Consider the following 11,886-nt stretch of genomic DNA (forward strand, 5'->3'; position numbering starts at 1 on the left):
CGCGAGGATGAGTTGGTTGTCGTCGAGGAATTTGATCAGCATTTTCTTCAGCACCATTTCTTCAGCATTTTCTTCAGGTGCATTAGCTCGACGTTCTTCACGTTCTGGAATGAATTCTTCAGCAGATTCTTCGGTAGGAATGACATCCTCAGTAGCCTTGAACTTGATAGTTTCCTCAGGTGCTGGTTCATCTATCACAGAGGGTAGGTGCTCTCTTTGCGAGCCATTAGTTTCATCGAACCGCACATCTACAGTTTCAACAACCTTGTGAAGAACGTTGTTGAAGACTCTGTAGGTGTGCGAGTCCTTTCCGTAACCAAGCATAAAACCTTCATGTGCTTTCGGTGCAAATTTAGCATTGTGATGAGGATCTCTAATCCAACATTTAGCACCGAAGACTTTGAAATAACTCACATTGGGTTTCTTGTCAGTGAGGAGTTCATAGGCAGTCTTCTTGAAGAATTTGTGAAGATATACCCTGTTGATGATGTGGCACGCAGTATAAATTGCCTCAATCCAGAAGTGACGAGGCGTCTTGTACTCATCAAGCATAGTGCGAGCCATCTCAACAAGAGTTCTGTTCTTGCGCTCCACGACGCCATTCTGCTGAGGAGTGTAAGGAGCAGATAACTCATGAGTAATACCAAGTTCATCAAGATAGTCATCAAGACCAGAATTCTTGAACTCAGTTCCATTGTCACTTCTGATGTGCTTGATCTTCACACCAAAGTTGGTTGAAGCCCTCGAGGAAAATCGTTTGAAGACTTCCTGCACTTCATGTTTGTAAGTAACAATGTGTACCCATGTGTATCGAGAGTAATCATCAACAATAACAAAGCCATAGAGAGATGCGTCATTTGTGACTGCTGAGTAATGGTTAGGACCGAAGAGATCCATATGAAGCAATTCAAATGGTCGAGTAGTGGTCATGATAGTCTTCGCTGGATGCTTAGCCTTGGTCATCTTTCCAGCTTCACAAGCTCCACACAAGTGATCCTTGAGGAATTTGACATTCTCAATGCCAATGACATGCTTCTTCTTCGCAAGCGTGTGCAAATTCCTCATGCCTGCATGACCAAGTCGTCGATGCCATAGCCAGCCTTCTGAAGCTTTTGCAAGTAGGCACACGGCTGGTTGCGGTCCTGTAGAGAAATCAACAATATACAAGTCTCCTCTCCTAAAGCCTTCGAAGACTTTGGAATTGTCAGCTTCCATAACCACAACACAACGATACTTGCCAAAGACAACAACCATATCAAGATCACAAAGCATTGAGACAGACATGAGGTTGTATCCTAAGGACTCGACAAGCATGACTTTGTCCATGTGTCGATCCTTTGTGATCGCAACCTTACCTAGACCCAATACCTGACTTTTGCCTTTGTCAGCGAAGATGATATGCTTCAGATGCGATGGTGATAAGGGAGCATCCATCAATAGATTCTTGTCACCAGTCATGTGATTTGTACATCCACTATCGAGGACCCACTCAGTGGCTTTGGGTTGATCATCCTGCAGATGAATTAGTGCAGCTTACGAACTTCATATACTTCATCAGTGAAGAATATGACATCACAATTCATCAGACCAATTTCATCAAGCAATGCAACAGTTAAAACAGTATGAGGACGTGAGAAATGAAAGTTCATTTCTGCATGATTAGCCTGCGTCCTTTCAGGCACTTTTCAGGTCTCCAGCAAATTCTTCAGACGTTTAAGTACGTCTGGAGACCTGACCCTGCATAAAAGATTAGTTCTTTTTCTTCACCACCCACATCTGAAGGGGTGGCAAAGAGTTCATCACTCTGCGAGCTCCATACGAGAAAGGTGGCATAGAAGCCAATCCATTTCGTTTCACATAAGAGGAGTTAGGGTAAGCATATGAATAAGCAGAGAAATTCTTCGAGGACTTATGAACATAATGATTAGAAGAATAATGCTCATATTCATAGCCCTTAGCTCTTCCCTGCGAAACAGAGTTGTTAGCACGATGATGTTCATATGAGGACTTTGATCCTTTTGAGGAATTTGATCCACGTGAGGAATTCGATCCGTATGAGGACTTGGATCCATATGAAGAATTTGGTCCATATGAAGAATTTGATCTGGGGTTCCTATTCTTCACAGGTGGTGTCATGAGGACATTCACCTGAAGACTTTCAAGGCACCTTTTGGGAACCCAGATTTTCTTCATAGGAGAACCGTTCCTGCAGTTAGTGCCAACATATCTAGCAAATACTTCACCATTCTGATTTTTAAACAGTTTATAGTTGGAGTCAAATGACTCATCAGAAGAATGAGAAGATTCACATGTAAAGCCAGATAAATTAGATGGATCAACTGGAGGTCCCTTTGCAGCAACCCATGAGGTTTTGGGGTACTGCTCAGGCTTCCAATATGTACCATCAGCATTGAGTTTCCTCTCAAAGGCAATACCCTCTTTCCTAGGGTTCCTGTTGAGGATCTGCTTTTTAAGCACATCACAAAGAGTCTGATGCCCTTTGAGGCTTTTGTACATGCCTGTCATGTACAATTCCTTCAGCCCTGCATCGTCAGTGATACTAGCAATGTCCTCAGATGAGGAATTAGTGATAGCAGAGACAGTTGAAGAATTTGTAGCATTAGAAGCATTTGAACATTCAGGTGAAGAATTAGCAGATTCACGTTCAATGCATTTCAAACATGGAGGAACAAATTCTTCCTGAGCAGCGCTGATTTGTTGAGCAAGTAATGAATCGCGCTCCTTCTGAAGATCTTCATAACTCACTCTTAGCTTCTCAAGATCTTGCTTTCTTTGAAGAAATTCATAAGAAAGCTTCTCATGATCAGATAAGAGAGTGTTATGATGACCTTGAAGGTTGTCAAACCTAGTCTGAAGTCTCTGAAGATTTTCAGTCAAGGTTTTAGTGCGATCCATTTCTTCACCCAACATATCATCACTTTTGTCTAGCATGTTTTGAACCTTTTCAAAAGCCCTTTGTTGTTTCACAGCAATCTTAGCAAGTTTAGAGTAGCTGGGCTTGAGGTTTTCATCAGATTCATTCTCACTAGATTCAGAGGAGGTATATTTGAGTACCTTGGCACCCTTTGCCATGAAGCAATAGGTGGGAGCGTAGTCATCATTGCCTTCATCAGCCTTGTTGGTGAAGCCATTTTCTTCAGAGTTGAAGATAGACTTGCTGACGAATGCAGTAGCGAGAGCTAGACTCGCTACTCCAGACTCGGACTCCTCAGATGCCTCCTCTTCCTCATGTTCCTCAGATTCAGCTTCAGAGTCCATTTCCTTGCCAATGAATGCCCGAGCCTTCTTGGAGCTGCTCTTCTTGTGAGATGAAGACTTTGAGGATTTTGATGATGAAGATTTTGAGGATTTCTTCTTTTTCTTCGCATCATCAGAACTGTAATCCTTGTATTTCTTCTTCTTTGATTCCTTTTCCCACTGAGGACAATCTTGAATGTAGTGTCCAGGTTTCTTGCATTTGTGACAAAGCCTCTTCTTGTAGTCACTGGATGAGGAATCATTGCTCCTTGAGGATCTTCCAAAGCGACCACGTCTTGAGAACTTTTGAAATTTCTTCACGAGCAGTGCTAGTTCCTGGCTCAGTTCTTCAGGATCACCAAGGCTGCTGCCAGAGTCTTCATCTTCAGACTCAGAAACTGCCTTGGCCTTCAGTGCACGTGATCTGCCATAGCTCGAACCATAGAGGTCTCTCTTTTCAGCAAGCTGGAACTCATGAGTATTTAGCCTTTCGAGGATATCAGCGGGATCAAGTGACTTGTAATCAGCACGTTCTTGTATCATCAATGCCAGAGTATCAAATGAGGAATCAAGCGATCTCAACAATTTCTTCACCACCTCATGGTCGGTGATGTCAGTGGCACCAAGCGCTTGAAGCTCATTTGAGATGTCAGTGAGGCGATCGAAGGTTTGTTGAACATTTTCATTGTCGAGTCTTTTGAAGCGGTTGAAGAGATTGCGAAGAACATCAACTCGAGAGTCACGCTGAGTTGAGACTCCTTCATTCACTTTGGACAGCCTATCCCAGATAAGCTTAGCAGTTTCCAAAGCACTCACTCTTCCATACTGTCCTTTGCTCAGATGGCCACATATGATATTCTTCGCTTGAGAATCGAGTTGCTTGAATCTCTTCACATCGGTAGCGTTCAGTGAGGGTGAGACAGAGGGAACACCATTTTCCACAACATACCAGAGATCGTTATCAATTGCCTCAAGATGCATTCGCATCTTATTCTTCCAGTAGGGGTAGTCCGTCCCATCGAAGGTAGGACACCCAGCAGAGACCTTGATCATACCTGCGGTCGACATAACTAAAACTCCAGGCGGTTAAACCAAAATCACACAGAACAAGGGAGTACCTTGCTCTGATACCAATTGAAAGTGCGTTATATCGACTAGAGGGGGGTGAATAGGCGATTTTTATGAATTCTTCACTGAGGAATTTGCCAGTGAGGAAATTCCTTAGCGAAGAACTACTTGCAGCGGAATAAGTACTCAAAAGTATGCATAGCAGAACACAAGCATGGTCATCATGATGAAATGAAGACAAGCACAGAGTACAGAAAGCGTAAACACAGGATAGCACAGGATGAAGACAAACAGACTGAAGAAATTGAACTGAGGAAATTGAGAAAGTCTTCAGTCAAAGTCTTCAAACACAGATATGAACAAGTGCACAACACAGTTATGAGGAAATGAAAGAGTTGAGGAAATAGAACCAGTAAGCTTGGTGAAGACAATGATTTCGTAGACCAGTTCCAACTGCTGTCTCAGTTGTACGTCTGGTTGGAGCGGCTAGGTATTTAAACCTGAGGACACACAGTCCCGGACACACAGTCCTCACCGTATTCTCCTTGAGCTAAGGTCACACAGACCTCGCCCAATCACTCGTGGTAAGTCTTCAGGTGACTTCCAAACCTTCATAGACTCGGTCACTCGGTGATACACAATTTCCTCTTGGATGCTCTAGACCATGATGCCTAACCGTCTGGAAGAAGCACAGTCTTCAAAGGTAACAAGCGTCGGATCCACGCAGGATCAATCTCTTCAGTGATGCTCAATCACTTTGGGTTTGTAGGTGTTTGGGTTTGGGTTTTCCTCACTTGATGATTTTCGCTCAAAGTCCTCGGAGGATGGGATGCTCTCAAATGACAAGTGTCAGTTTCTCTCGGAGCAGCCAACCAGCTAGTGGTTGTAGGGGGCGGCTATTTATAGCCTAGGGAGCAGCCCGACATGATAAGACATAAATGCCCTTCAATGATATGACCGTTAGGTGGGTAGATATTTTGGGACAGCTGGCGCATAGCACAGCAACGGTCGGAAATTTGAGTATCAAATTCCTCAGGGCTATCATGTTCCTCACTGTGTAGGCAATCCGCACTGGCGAATTCCTAACTCCTCAGTCAGAACAAATTCCTCAGAGACCAGAAGAACTTCGTCTCTGTCACTGAAGAATATGACTGAACTGTATGAGATTTCCAATGGCTTCACTCGAAGGGATTGGTAGGTGTAGGATTTTGAGTTGAGCATCACATGGAAATTTTTCCTTAGTATTTCCTCGACCCCCTTTAACAGTACGGTGTTTCCTATGACTCAAGAAAGAGAAAATGAAACTACGAAAACAAAAGTCTTCACGCTTCATGTTCCTCAAATGAATACCAAGTCTTCAAGGTCACACCAATTTCTTCACTTTCAAAGTCTTCAGAAAGTCTTCAGAAATCCAAAGTCTTCAGTCGAAGAACTTCATTTTTAGGGGTCGACTTTCTCTGTAAATATCAAACTCCTCATAGACTTATAGACCTGTGTACACTCATAAACACATTAGTCCCTTAACCTATAAGTCTTCAATACACCAAAATCACTAAGTGGCACTAGATGCACTTACATGCTACCGTCGAGGACGTGCTAGAGAGCTCCACCGGCAAGAGCAAGAAATCCAGAGCTGCGCCACCAGAGACCAAGAAGGTGTCCATCAAGGAGGATGGTACGGGAGGGGCTTTCACCATAAGCTCCACCCTTGACAGCAAATAGGAAAGCGCGCTCGTCACTTTCCTGCGGGTGAATGTCGATGTGTTTGCGTGCCAAGCATCTGACATCCCCGGCGTTTCTAGGGAAGTGATTGAGCACCATCTTGCTGTCTGTCCCCATGCGCGACCCGTCAAGCAGAAGGTCAGGAAGCAAGCTTTGGAACGGCAGGAATTCATCACAGAGGAGATCAGAAAGTTGGAAGCAGCAGGCTTGGTGAGGGGAGTGCTCCATCCGACGTGGTTGGCCAATCCGGTGGTGGTGCGCAAGGCGAATGGGAAGTGGAGGTTGTGTATTGACTAGACAGATATCAATAAGGCTTGTCCTAAGGACCCCTTCCCGTTGCCACGCATCGACCAGATTGTTGAATCCATGGCCAGGTGTGATCTGTTATCATTCCTCGACGCCTACTCGGGCTACCACCAGATCTTCATGACAAGAGAAGACGAAGAGAAGACAACATTCATCACCCCATGTGGTACGTATTGCTTTTTACGGATGCCTTTCGGGTTGAAGAGTGCTGGTTCAACATTTGCAAGGGCAGTCCAAATAGGTTTTGAACCCCATCTACATAGAAATATGGAAGCCTATATGGATGACATAGTGTTCAAAACCAAGGATAGGGCAACTCTTGTACTAGACTTAGAAGAGATGTTTTCCAACCTGCGCAAGATCAACCTCAAGCTGAACCGTGAGAAGTGTGTCTTCGGCGTTCCGTCCGGCAAACTTCTCGGGTTCTTTGTGTCGCAGCGTCGGATCGAGGAAAACCTAGACAAGATCAAGGCTATCAAGCAGATTGAGGCGCCCAAGCGGATCAAGGATGTGCGTCGGCTCACTGGCTGCGTTGCCGCCATGAGCCGATTCATCTCCAAGTCTGCCGAGCGCGCCCTTCCCTTTTTAAGATCTTGAAGAAGGCAGGCCCAATGGAGTGGACCCCAGAGGCTGAGGCAGCATTGCAAGACCTGAAGAGATACCTTTCCTCTACACCGATACTAGTTGCACCTAAACCACAAGAGTCGTTGCTGCTGTATCTAGCAGTGACGAATCAAGTGGTCAGCGCCGCGCTAGTGGCGCAGAGGGAGGTTGACGAAGAGGCAGTGGCAACGGCAGGACTGGCAGACAGCAAGTCAGAGACTCCCCCGGCAGGGCCTGGTGCCGGCAAGGCAAGGCTCCTGGCAGAGTCTGATGCCATCAGGATAGAGCCCGCGCAGTCAAGTGGAGTGGTGCAGAAGAAGAAGATGATGCAGCACCTAGTTTACTTTGTTAGCTACCTCTTGCAGGGGCTAGGTCAAGATACTCTGGTGTGCAGAAATTGCTCTTCGGCCTCCTTATGGTCGAGGAAGCTGCGTCATTACTTCCAAGCCCACGAGATCACTGTCGTCACCCGCCTCCCGTTGCAATGGATACTGCACAACCAGACGAACCGGAGGATCGTGGAGTGGCCTTGGAGTTATCGAAGCTTTGGTTTGAAGTTTGAAAAGCACTTCGACAATCCAGAGTAGAGTCTTGGCGGAGTTCATTGCAGAATGGACCTCAACGCTGATCGAAGAGATCCAGGAGACCACTCTCCCCGGCAAGGAAACAGTCGCGACTGGATTATGTACTTTGACGGAGCTTTCTCGCTGCAAGGTGCCGGTGCTTGGTGTGCTGCTCGTCGCACCCACCGGAGAGCACCCCAAGTATGTAGTCCAGATGCACTTTCCCAGGGATATGTCAACAAACAACACTGCCGAATACGAGGGGTTGCTTGCCGGTCTCAGGATCGCGACAGACCTCGGAATCAAAGAAGCTCATCGTCAGGGGTGATTCACAGCTTGTCATCAAGCAAGTTAACAAGGATTACCAGAGCCCATTGATGGAGGCCTACGTAGATGAAGTGAGGAAGCTGGAGGAGCACTTTTGACGGTATACAAGCGGAGCATGTTCCCCGAGCGGAGAACGACATCGCCGATTACCCGTCAAAGCGCGCTGCATTCAAGCTACCTGTGGAACCAGGTACCTTTTTGCTTCGTTTAACTCAACCATCCATCGAACCATCAACGGAGCAGAACAAGCGGAGGAAATCAGGTCCCGGCAAGTACTTTCCCGCTGAGCCCCCAGGGGCCGCCGGCAAGGGTGTTGCCGTGGACGCTGAGTCTGCTGAGGAGCGACCGACTCCGGCAGGCCATCAAGCCCTAGCCGTAGAGACAGCCGCTCCCATGCCAGAAGAAATGCCATTGGTCCTTGCCGTCGAGCCCCAGGCTCCGGCATGGGCACAGCACACCGTCCGATTCCTCCAAACAGGAGAGCTTCCTGAGGAGCAGGAAGAAGCGGAGAAGATAGCCCGTCGGTCTGCTATGTACCAGTTCGTCGATGACGTCCTGTACAAGAGGAGACCGAACGGTGTGAAATTGAAGTGCATTCCCTGGGAGGAAGGACTGGAGCTGTTGGCGGAGATACACGGAGGCATATGTGGCTCCCACATAGGGTCCAGGGCCCTTACCGGCAAGGCATTCCGGCAGGGTTTCTTCTGGCCCACTGCCCTCCAGGATGCAATGGCCTGCGTCCGTGCCTATCAAATCTGATTGGGCATCGATCATGGAGTTTTCCTCCGCGAATATCTTTCAGCACTTGCCCCTGGGCGATGTGCTAAATTCATTGAGGTCTCTCTCCTTGTCAGGAGACCCTTGGTCGAACTATGTTCGGCTTGAGTGGGAAGCGGACGACAAAGAAATTCGTTCCCCACCCACCACCCATTTAATAGCCACTGTCGACGACTTAACCGACATGCTCGATTTCGGCTCCGAAGACATCGATGGTATGGACGATGATGCAGGAGACGAACAGGAACCACCGCCCACAGGGCGCTGGACTGCCACCTCATCATATGATATATACATGGTGGACAGCCCCAAAGAGGGCAATGGCGATAAGGCAACGGAGGATGATCCCTCCGAGAAGCAACCCAAGCACAGGCGTCAGCGGCGCCGCTCTAAGCCCCGCCATAGCAAAAGCAGCGATACCGACACAAGAGACAATAACGCTGCAGATAATGCCGAAGACTAAGACAATCCCCTCCAGCCAGGTTTCGAGCAGGAGGACGGGCAAGCTAGCCCTAAGGAACAGGCAGCTGGCAGAGAATCTGAGGATGACAATTACATGCCCCTCTCCGAAGACGAGGTGAGCCTCGGCGACGAAGAATTTATCATGCCCGAGGATCCCGTCGAATAGGAGCGCTTTAAGCGCCGGCTTATAGCCACAGCAAAAAGCCTGAAGAAAAAGCAGCAGCAGCTTCAAGCTGACCAAGATCTGCTAACGGATAGATGGACTGAGGTCCTGGCGGCCGAGGTATACGAACTCGAACGCCCTACCAAGAGTTACCCAAAGCGCAGGTTACTACCCCAACTCGAGGAGGAAGCATTAAAACCTACATTACCAGCATATGATGCGGCAACCTCGTGACCGAGACAGAGTGACATATCAGCCCGAAGTCCAGCCCGCACCCCGTCGCCAGTCAAACAAGAACGCCAAGGCCCGGGGCAACACGCAGGACCTGCGAGACGTATTGGAAAACAAAGCAGGACATAAAAGATCGATCTACGGATCACGGAGGCACGCCTCGACGCGTGGCGACGACCGTCACCCCGGATACACTAAAAGCAAATCCTGCCGGGCCGAACACAGCACACAAGACTCGTATGAACTACGTCGTGATACAGCCCGGCACAGAGGCGCTGCAGACCCCCTATGCTTCACGGATGAAGTAATGGATCATGAATTCCCAGAAGGGTTTAAACCCGTGAACATTGAATCATATGATGGAACTACAGACCCCACGGTATGGATAGAGGATTTCTTCCTCCACATTCACATGGCCCGCGGAGATGATCTACACGCCATCAAGTATCTCCCGCTAAAACTCAAAGGGCCGGCTCGGCATTGGCTGAATAGCTTGCCGGCAAACTCCATCGGAAGTTGGGAGAACCTGGCAGACGCATTCCTGGACAACTTCCACGGCACTTATGGGCGACCACCGGATGCTGACGATTTAAGTCACATGACACAACAGCCCGGAGAGTCAGCCAGGAAATTCTGGACTCGGTTCCTAACTAAAAAGAACCAAATTGTCGACTGCCTGGATGCCGAAGCCCTAGCGGCCTTGAAACATAACATCTGTGATGAGTGGCTCGCCCAACATCTCGGCCAAGAGAAGCCAAAATCCATGGCAGCCCTCACGACACTTATGACCCGCTTTTGCGTAGGCGAAGATAGCTGGTTGGCCCGTAGCAACAACACAGCAAGCAAACCTGGCACATCAGAGGCTAGAGATAGCAACGGCAAACCCCGACGCAACAAACACAAGCGCCGCAAATATGGTGAAAACGCCGAAGATACGGCAGTTAATGCCGGATTTAGTGGCTCTAAGTCCGGTCAGCGGAAAGGCCCACTCAAAAATAACAATTCAGGTCCATCTAGTCTGGACCGCATACTCGACCGCCAATGCCAAATTCATGGCACCCCAGGAACGCCAGCCACCCATACCAATAGAGAATGTTGGGTCTTCAAACAAGCCGGCAGGGCAGGCGCCAAAAACAGAGATGGGGGGTCTCAAAGCGATGATGGCGACGAAGAGCCCAGATCACCAAGCACGGGAGGGCAAAAGAAATTTCCCCCGCAAATCCAAACGGTGTACGTGGTAAACAACACCCACATTCCAAACCCGGACCGGATGCGCACCCTTAGGGATGCCGACTTAACGGAACTAGTCGTCCCAAAATATAAACTAGGGCCGGTAACCTTCAACCGCACGGATCATCCGGTTAACGCCAATCAGGGCAATCCAGCCGCACTAGTCCTCGACCCAATAATTGACGGATTCCACCTCACACGAGTCCTTATGGACGGAGGCAGCAGTCTAAACCTGCTTTACCAGGACACAGTGCGCAAGATGAGCATCGATCATTCGGTGATCAAACCCACTAAAGCCACTTTCAAAGGCATTATACCAGGTGTGGAAGCCAGCTGTACAGGCTCCATCGCCCTTGAGGTAGTCTTCGGATCACCAGACAATTACCGTACCGAAGAGTTAATCTTCAAAATCGTCCCTTTACGCAGTGATTATCAGGCACTGCTCAGATGAACCGCGTTCGCTCAATTCAACGCGGTGCCACATTATGCCTACCGTAAGCTCAAGATGCCCGGTCCACGCGGCGTCATCACGGTTAATGGCAAGGCCAAACTTTCCTTCATCACCAACGAGCACACTGCTGCCTTAACAGCAGAAGCAACGAGCAGCACCTTGTAGCCGAACCTCGAGTCGACGGCCAGGCTCCCAGACACCGCCAAAGGACTCTGAACTACTTCGCGGCAGGATAGCCCGGCTCGTTTAGAGCACAATTAAAACACTCCGGCGAAGGCCAGGATAGGCCGCACACAGCGGCTCAACCGCTCTCCGCCACACAAACATTTCTTACATTTCCTTTGCAGGTTCACCTTTGCGCCGACCAGGACGGGCAATATGGAGGCAGCTCGAACGCGAAGGGAATCCTTAGATATTCCCCGCGATGGCCATCCGACTATACTCCGGATCCGCACACAGCTTCTTCCCCCTGGTCTCAGCAGGTTCCTTAGTCATACTTCTTTTTTTATCACATTACCTGTACTCATACGCATCGACGTATTATTCAAATACAACATGTGGATTTATATGACGCTTATATGCTGTTATTTCTTATTAAAATTCTTTTGTCAAGTGGCATCCGTACACCGCGATATGCCTCAAATATGCCAGGGGATTCGTTTTACCCATAATACGGCAATAAAGTCCGAACACCTTCACGAAAGTTCGGCACCCCGAACCTATAG

Source organism: Triticum aestivum, chromosome 2D, assembly GCF_018294505.1.
Source record: "Triticum aestivum cultivar Chinese Spring chromosome 2D, IWGSC CS RefSeq v2.1, whole genome shotgun sequence".
Lineage (NCBI taxonomy): Eukaryota > Viridiplantae > Streptophyta > Magnoliopsida > Poales > Poaceae > Triticum > Triticum aestivum.